The sequence below is a fragment of the Heterocephalus glaber genome, unplaced genomic scaffold, assembly GCF_053883595.1.
Source record: "Heterocephalus glaber isolate CG9 unplaced genomic scaffold, H.glaber_assembly_v1.0 deba00001452, whole genome shotgun sequence".
Taxonomy (NCBI): domain Eukaryota; kingdom Metazoa; phylum Chordata; class Mammalia; order Rodentia; family Bathyergidae; genus Heterocephalus; species Heterocephalus glaber.
Genome location: NW_028258302.1, coordinates 14,633,725 through 14,642,311, shown reverse-complemented (window position 1 = coordinate 14,642,311; position 8,587 = coordinate 14,633,725).

Sequence of the window (8,587 nt, the reverse complement as noted above, 5' to 3'; positions counted from 1 at the left end):
TTCCTTGACTTATCTGCAGTAAGAGCATCTTGGGGCAAGATACATGTGGATTCGTGATGAAGATGCCAGCTAAGCTCTAATCTCTGGTGGTGTGAGTGTTTGGACTTGAAGCAGGAGTAGACTTCTAAAAAGCAGATCCATGACATCACAGCTTTACAAAAGTTGACTTCACAGGCTCTGTAAAGACGAGGGTCCTCATCTTAGGAGGCTGTTACCTTCCTCTCACTGGAGTGAACAGTCAGCTACCACATAGCCACACAGCATGCCGTTTCAGTCTCATAGCCCATTTTTATGCACAAATAGGCTCAGATACAAAATAGCTTCACTGTGAAACTCTCCTGAATCTAGGGCCCATATGCTGACTTACTTGGTCTCCAGTCAGGTAAGATGAGAGATCTTGGCCTGTGGCTGGCACTGCATTAGGCTCATCTGTGGCTAGATTTTCTCCTGTTTGTTTTGGAGTTAAGAAATAACCCAAACTGAACAACATATCAGAAGTAATACAGTATCCTAAAGGGTTTAGATTTAGTTTAGGTAAAATACAACCTTTCTGGTGAGGAACTATGCCATGCATTTTTGGTGTCAGAATTTGCATTGGAAGCTGGGCCGACTGGCACATGCCTTTAATCCCAGTGCTCAGGAGGCCAAGGCAAGAGGATCACTGAGTTTGAGGGCAGCCTAAACTATAAGTCCCAACTTGCGAGGATATTTATCTCACTTCTAGGATCCAGCTAACCTCAGCATTGTGGCAGGAAGCTGTGATCCTAGCTCCTTGGGAGCTTGAGGCAGGAGGATCACAAGTTCAAGGCCCATCCGGGCAATTTAGTGAGATATTGATTCAAAAATAAAGGGCCAGGAATTTAGCTCAATGGTTTCGCTGCCTGCTGCGCAAGCGCAAGGACCTGAGTTCAATCCCCGGTCCAAAAAAAAAGTAAAAAGAGTTATGGGTGTAGCTTAATGGTAGAACTCTGCTAGCATGTACAAGCCTCTGGGTTCAATCCCCAGCACCACAAAAGGACTCGGTATACTTAAGTTCAAGCATGACTGGCTGCACTTTGTAGTTACAGGGAATAAGGAGACAAGTATTTGTGTAGATCTGGCTTAACTGGTGCCTTGTTTCTGACTTAATTCAAACCATAGTGCCCCTTAAAGCTAAGTACCCCAAAGAGCACCCCAGGAGAGGGCTCAGTCACCAACCTTGTCTAGCTCTGCATGACAGCCATAGCTCAGCCCCTCCTGCTCACTACCAGGATTGGCAAATGATCTCTTGCATGTGGGCATGATGCTGCTAGGGAACATGGCCTATTGCAGGGGAACACAGGCCCACCATGGATGAGAAGTGACTTGGTTTCCCCAGAGTTCCATGTATCTGCCAAGGAAGGAAGCCCTGCTCCATCTTCTCTCCCCAGGGCAGAAGAAGCCTGGGGAGGGCACCCTCAGCTCCCCACTCAGGATCAGCTGTGTGATGACTGCTGGCCTAAAACATGCTCATCGTGTGAAAATCATAGACTTCTAGGGTGAGAAGAGACTCGGGACATCCTGTCCAGTCCTCTCATTTGTGGATGGGCCAACCTTGGTAATGAGTTTCATTCAGCTGCAATGGATTAACATGCGGATGAGTAACCCCCCTTTCCGCAAGGGGCTCACCTTCTGGAAGGAAGCGGCTCTGCACGCTGACGATACTGAGGCTTCTAGTGGAGGGATGGATAGCCCCTGACCTAGACTTGAGGGTCAGGGAGGCTTCTGGGGGACTGACATAAGCTGAGCTGAGCACTAAAAGACAAGAAAGAACTTCGTATCTGAGGAGTGTGGACCAAAGTTTTCCAGGTAAAGGGCTTGGTATGGAGATGGCAGGCAGCTGGGAGGGGGCAGAGGTCCACTCTGTATTTCTTCCTGGGTAATTTGAAAGTACTAGGAAGGATTTTTACACACACAAAGACACACTTGGGTATGTATTTTGGAAAATCCAGAAAAACATGCACATACACCTTCCTCACCCAGAGTTGGAGGTTTCCTTGAAGCGTGACTGGTCAGATTCAGATGCTAGAAAACAGCCCTGGAGAAAAAAGAAGAAAAGGAGAGAAAAGAAAATGCTCCTGGAGGGGAAAAAGAAAATGCCCCTGGAAGGGGAGAGGGTTGTAGAAACCTGCTGAGCAGCTACATATGATGGCTCCAAATGGTGGAAAGGAGTCTACCAAGCAGAAGCAAAGATGGGGTGGAGTGGATTGAAGCCCTTGGCATGTGACAGGGTGGTGCAAAGTCCTTGGATGTCTGCAGAGTTCTCTTTCTGGAGGGAATCTTTGCTTCTGCTGAGGCTTCCAGCTTTGCAGAGGCAGAAATGGAGTTCCAGAATCTGCCAGCAGGTGGGGCCTTGGGCCCAACCTTGGAGCCAGGATGGTAACGAAGGGGACTCCCAGGGCTGCAGGCCAGGAGAAAGGGAAGGAAAAGAATCTGACTCATTGGGCCTGGGCCCTTTCTGGGCGTTATCTTTCTCAATTTCCCCAAAAGTCTTGAGAAGAAGTGTTTAGTGTCCCTGTTTTACAGACAGAGAACTTGTGGCTCATACCACAAGATGAAGCTCATAGCAGACATATGGTAAAGCAGGATTCAAACATGGCCCTCATCTATGGGACCATGAACAGCACCTGGCAGCCCCTGTTTCTGGACACTGCCCTGCCTGTTCCTGAAGTTGGAGAAAGACTGGATTTTGGTCCATTTCTGGTTTTTCTCTCACTTGATTTCCTAGCCCCTCTGTCTCCATCTCTGGTCCCTTTTGTGGTACGTAGGGCTTCAAGTACTGAACCTGCACACCTACGAAATGTGAAAGACAGCTGTCAGAAGAGAACACTGCCTGCCTGCCTCAGCCTCACCACACCCCACTGCCCTCATTCCTGCACTGCAGCTCTGTGGAGCCTGCCTTCTCGCCTGCTGGAGTTCTTCCCACCTGCTCTCACTGTCCCCGCTTGCCTGTCATCTAGCCCATTCAGAGCACTTAAAATGGGCCACAATTGTTCTCACAGAAGGAAAACAAAGCAGAAAACCTCTCTTAACTCTGTCCTCCCACTGGCTACCTGAGCTTCCTCCTTATTTCTCTGCTCTAATTGCTGTCTCCAGTTCCTTTTCCTCTATTTCCTGCTAAATCCACTCTAGTCAGGCTCAGCCCCAACATGCTATTAAATCTGCCTAGCCAGGGCTGGGATTTAGCTCAGTGGCACCGTGCCTGCCTTGCAAGTGCAAGGTCCTGAGTTCAATCCCCAGTACCAAAAAGAAAAACAAAAACAAAAACCAAAAAAACTGCCTAGCCAGGCAAGGTGGCACACACCCATGATCCCAGCTACTCTGGAGGCTGAGGCAGGAGGATTGCAAGTTGAAGGCCAACCTGGACAACTTAGTAAGATCCTGTTTTAAAATAAAATGAAAGGGCTAGATGTGGCTCACTAATCCTCTGAGTCCTATCCGTACTACTGAAAAAGAAAAACCAATAACAAAAATACCTATGCCTACTAATGACCTGTCAATTCCGTTCACTTCTGAAGGCCCTGAGTCTCCCTCAGTGAGAGCCAGCCGTCTCAACATGCTCCATTACCTCTCTGTGCTCCTCTCCCCGGTCTCTTTCCTGTAGCTCCCTGGGGTTCAGCGGTGTTCCACACCTCTCCTGCCCCTGTGGCTGGGCCTCTCCTCAGCCCGATGTCAGCACATCTCCCTTACCCCTGCTTCCATGTGAGAAGAAAAGCAAGGCCACGCCCTGGGAGCCAGCCTGGTGCTCTGCTGGTTCTAGTGTCACTGCACTGCATGAACAGAAGCCACAGACACCAGCGTCAGACGGAGCCTCTGTGCCCATGATAGATCAGGACACAAACAGAAGCTCTCTCTCTCATCTGAACGCAGACTAAACATGAGCACTGCCCAAGCCATGACACGGACCAAGCATCCCAGTAGTGTTCTGCCCCATGGCCCCCAAAGATATGTCCACCCAGAACCTCAGAACAGGAGCTTGTTTGGGATCAGGGTGTTTGCAGAGGTAATTAAGGCAAGGACCTCAGGATGAGATCCCGTACATGAGAGCGGGCCCTAAATCCAAAGAACCCAGAGACAGAGGAAAACCATGTGAGGATGGAGGCAGAGACTCGAGTGAGGCGTCTGCAACCCAAGAAATGTTGAGGATTGCTGGCAGCCACCAGAAGCAAGGAGGGAGGCAGGGAGCAGACGAATTCTCCCTCAGAATGTCAGAAGGAGCTTATCTCCAGAACTGTGAGAAGATACATTTCTGTTGTTTTAAGCCACTGACTTATAGTCATTTGTTACAGCAGCCCTTTGGAAAGTAATACGGTTGTCCTATCCTGGCCGGTAAGCGATAGCTTCTAGGCTATAGCTCTGAGGTAGTGTTCTTGCCTACCATAGGATGTCCTGGGTTTAAATCCTACCACTGCAGAGAGAGAGAGAGAGAGAGAGACAGACAGACAGACAGACAGACAGACAGACAGAGACAGTGATTTCTTACAAATGAGGGTGTTAGCCTTGGTCCAGTTTTCCCTTTATCTAGGTAAAATTTATTCAGATATTCAGAATTACTCCTGCTTCCTGTCAGCATCTCCAGTCCAGAGGAAAGCCCTCTCAAACCATTTAATCCAAGTGCAAATCCTTTAAGTCCTTCCCAACACCTCTTCTTGCTTTGCCATGTGTGTGCTGGCCCTAAACCCAGTCAGTCATCAGCCCAGCATGTCTGACTGCCTGTGTGTTCCCGGCAGGCTTTGGCTGCAGGGTATTGGGCAAAGCCTTTGCCTAAAGGCCACCATCTCACCAGTCCATCTACCACTACAGGCTCCCGCCTACTGCACGGTGCCACAGCACCCACCATTTCACCAACTACGGTGTGCCATTGAACTCATGTATTATCTGTGGTCTGTCTTTCCCATCCTCCACCTGAATATAAGCTCAGCACTGGGACTGTCATGTTTTGTTTCCGGGTATATTCAAAGTGGCGAGAATAGGACCTGGCACATGGTAGATCAGGAAATATTTGTTGAATGAATAAATGAGAGTCAGAGCTGGGCAGAAGTAAACTGAGGAAGCTCTTAACCAACCTAGTCATCAGAAAGGTGTCCCTAGAGAAGGGCTACCTTGGCTAGAATTTTTTTCTTTTGTTTTTTTGTTTGTATGTTTGGTTGTTTTGAAATGGATCTTGCTATGTTCCCCAGGCTGGGCTTGGACTCCTGGGCCTCAGCCTCTGAATTGCTAGGATTATAGTCACTCCACCGCACCTGGTGGGGCTGGGCCCTGAAGGGTAAGAGGGGTTATCCAGCCACAGAGCATGCCAAGAGTCTGGGAACTGAGAAGTTTCTCAGGATGCAGGGACTGCAAGTGCCCTGAAGTGGCTGGGATGCTCTGAAGGGGAAGCCGGCAGTGGGGCTGGACTGTTAACACAGCCCCAGGTCAGCAGCTCAGACTCCAGCTGGGGTCCGGGGGGAGCCCTGGAAATAGTTAAGCAGATGGTGATATGTCAGGGCGAAATTGTAGGAGGCCAACTGGGTGGGAGGGGAGAGAGCCATGGAGATGAGGCTGGAGGTGGGAGAACAGCAGCGTGCTCTGCTCTGCCATGCTGGGGATGCAGATGGTGAGTCCAGAGAGGAGGAGAATCTGGAGCCTGCTGGTACTCTGGCTGGGCACCCACGTGAGGAGCAGCTCATGGGGAAGGTGCTGAGGGTTTTTTTGTTTGTTTTGGGGGGTTTTTTGGAGACAGTGTCTTGCTATGTATTTCAGGCTGGCCTCAAACTCACTATGTATCCCAGGCTGACCTCAAACTCACTGTGATCTTCCTGCCTCAACCTCCCGAGTCCTAGGATTACAGGTGTGCACTACCATGCCCAGTTTAAGGGGCTGAGTTTGACGTCAGAACAGATATGTGTCTGCCTGGGACTCAAGGTCAGGCCAGAGACACAGGCTTGGACGATGGACACAGAGTCAGATTAAAGGGGTCAGGGGGCTGAGGACTTCTACCTGTGAAGCCATAGACTGGAGAGCCTGGGGTGCAGGAGTCCAGGGAAGGGGGCCCCTTCTCATACAGGAGATAAAATATGAAAATATTATATCTCCCAACCTGTTAGAAGTCTGATATGGCAAGTTCGTGTTCTCTCAAATCAAAGAATGAATTCTAGGAACAGCAGAGGTTGAGTAGGAAAACATTTATTGAGCGATTGCTCCTCAGAGGCAGAAGAGAACCTGAATGGGTAGCTGGGGACCCCACTTTACAGGGAAGTTTTATAGAGCAAAACTCACGTGGGTACAAAGTGGGTTGCAGATATGATTAACCAGTAAGGTTACATGTACTGTCATTTAGGTAATAGTGATCCAATGGGGAAGCAAGTCGCATAATAAGGGTGCCTGGAAAGAACAAAGACTTTTTCTAGGAAAAATGGATCCAGAGGTCTTGGTCAACACCGGGATGACTGATGTCTATCTATCTAGACTTCATTAGGCCCAGTGTTTGTCTTTTGAGGAAGTATAGAGGCCTGGTCACTTTGTCTTTATCTTGAGGCCTGATCTCTAATGGATGTGTTTCTGCCCATGGTTGTGATGTGTTTCAATTTTGTCTGGACTCTCTTGAGGGCCTAGCACTATCTGAAAGCCGGTAATATTTTTATCTAACTTAGCTATCTATAATACTTCCACCCTTCTCCGTCTCTGCTCTCCAGGCTGTGTCTGCTTGTCCCCTGCTATCCCCATGGCTAGAGTCAGCTCTCTGTCTCCTAACTGCTCACTGTTCAGGGCTTCTTCAGACGGTTGACGAGAGGTTCCAGCATGGACAGCTGACAGCTGCAGCAGTGGCCGCTCTGGAACCAGATGCTCCTGCAGGAGACAGCTGCCTGGCACTGGGACTCAGGCCAAGACTAGGGCTGCTATGTGCAGTCACCAAAGTCCAAGGGCACGTCCCCATCTCCTGCTCACAGCAGGGCCATGGGACAGGTGCCAGTCACTCTCTGCCTAACTTAGCCATCTGTAGTAACAGGGCCTCAGTCACTGCTGCCCTCAGACTGCCCAGAGCCTGAGGCAGCCTTGCCCTGACCGATAGAGGGGTCAGCACCTCAGCCTGGCCGCCAAAGGCTTCATGCCTCTCTCTCCATTCTGCCTCCTGAAGGCCTCTCCCAGCTGCCCAGGGCATCTCCTCTGAACAACTTCACCAACCCCTCAGTGCTCACCCGGCTGCCTTCCACACCTGGCTCAAAGTTGTGCTAAATGCACTTTACGTCACATTGCTATTGCTTCTCACTCCAATCAGTGAGGGGCTTGTCCCGAAAGCTCTTGGGACAAAAGCCAAACTCCTTATTGAGCCCTGTGTGAGTGGTCACCCTTCTCACTGGAAATTTCTTTCAGTTCTTCCATTTGTTCTCCTCTCTCCCTACACCCCCTTCATCTTCCACTCGCCTTGCCCTCAGCAGCCTTCCGATGTCCCAAGAAGGAAGGGCAAAGCCCCTGCAGAAGGAAGGGTCCTTCAGTAATCCTCACACACTGGGCTGACTTGTCAGGGTCACCCCTGTTACCCAGCCACCCTGATGCTGTGCCCCAAACAGCCGGCCCTGAAATAGTATACACCTGAGGGGGCTCCTTTCTCCTCTCCTCCTTGCCTGGATCCTGCCCATTGGTAGCTGCTATTGCCAAGCTCCCTCCAGGCCTCAAGGAGCAACCTGGGCCAAGCTGTGACCCTTCACCTGTGTCACCAAGGGATCTCTGTCCCGAACCCAGTAAACCAGTGGTGCTGGAGGGGACACCACCAAACTGAACTGTTTCCCTGAAACTCTCAAACCCTCAGCAGAAATAAGAGCAAGGAGAGGCCTGAGCAAAGAGTTCCTGTGGGCAGGGCATGGTAGCCTGAGAAAGGAAATTGCCCAGGGGCCCTTCTGTCCCAAGCTGCTCAGCAGGCCGGTTCTCATCCTCCTCCTAGCTGTGGGACCTGGGGCACACTGCTTAGCCCCTCTATGTGGCAGTTTTTCTCTGCGAAGCAAAAGGAACTAGAAAACCCAAATCTCATGTTTGCTGTGTGCTTCATGAGCCATTGAGGTTCTGCTTTCCGGGGCCCAAGCCTTCCCACTAGCCATGTATAAGAAGATTCAAGTTGGTGTGATGCCTGGGCCAGCCATGGTGGGGACAGACCTGGCTGAGGGGGACAGGAAGCAGCATCATGGTCAGATGTGCTGCCTGTGGGTGTTGGGACAGGGCCCTGGGGCTGGAAAATCCTAAGGGACAGAGGGAGAGGGATGTTTTGTCTTCAGGTTCAATCCTGTATCTTCACAGCTGGGCAAACAGACTGAGTTCAGACTTCCCAGGAAATGCCCCTCTGCCCCAAGGAGGGGTCACCTTCAAGAATGTGGAGGAAAGTGGGGAGACTGGAGGAGCAAGATAAACCCTGGATTCTGGAATCCTCCCATTAATTGTCACTGGAGGTTTAGGGCAACAGCCTAGGCTCAGCCACCTTTCCCAAAACACCAGTGAAGGGGACAGGCAGTGGAGAAGGGCAGGAAATGAGCTTTAATCTGCATGGCCACGCTGAGGACAGACAGGCTCAGGGTCTGTCTTCAGGGGCTGACTGACA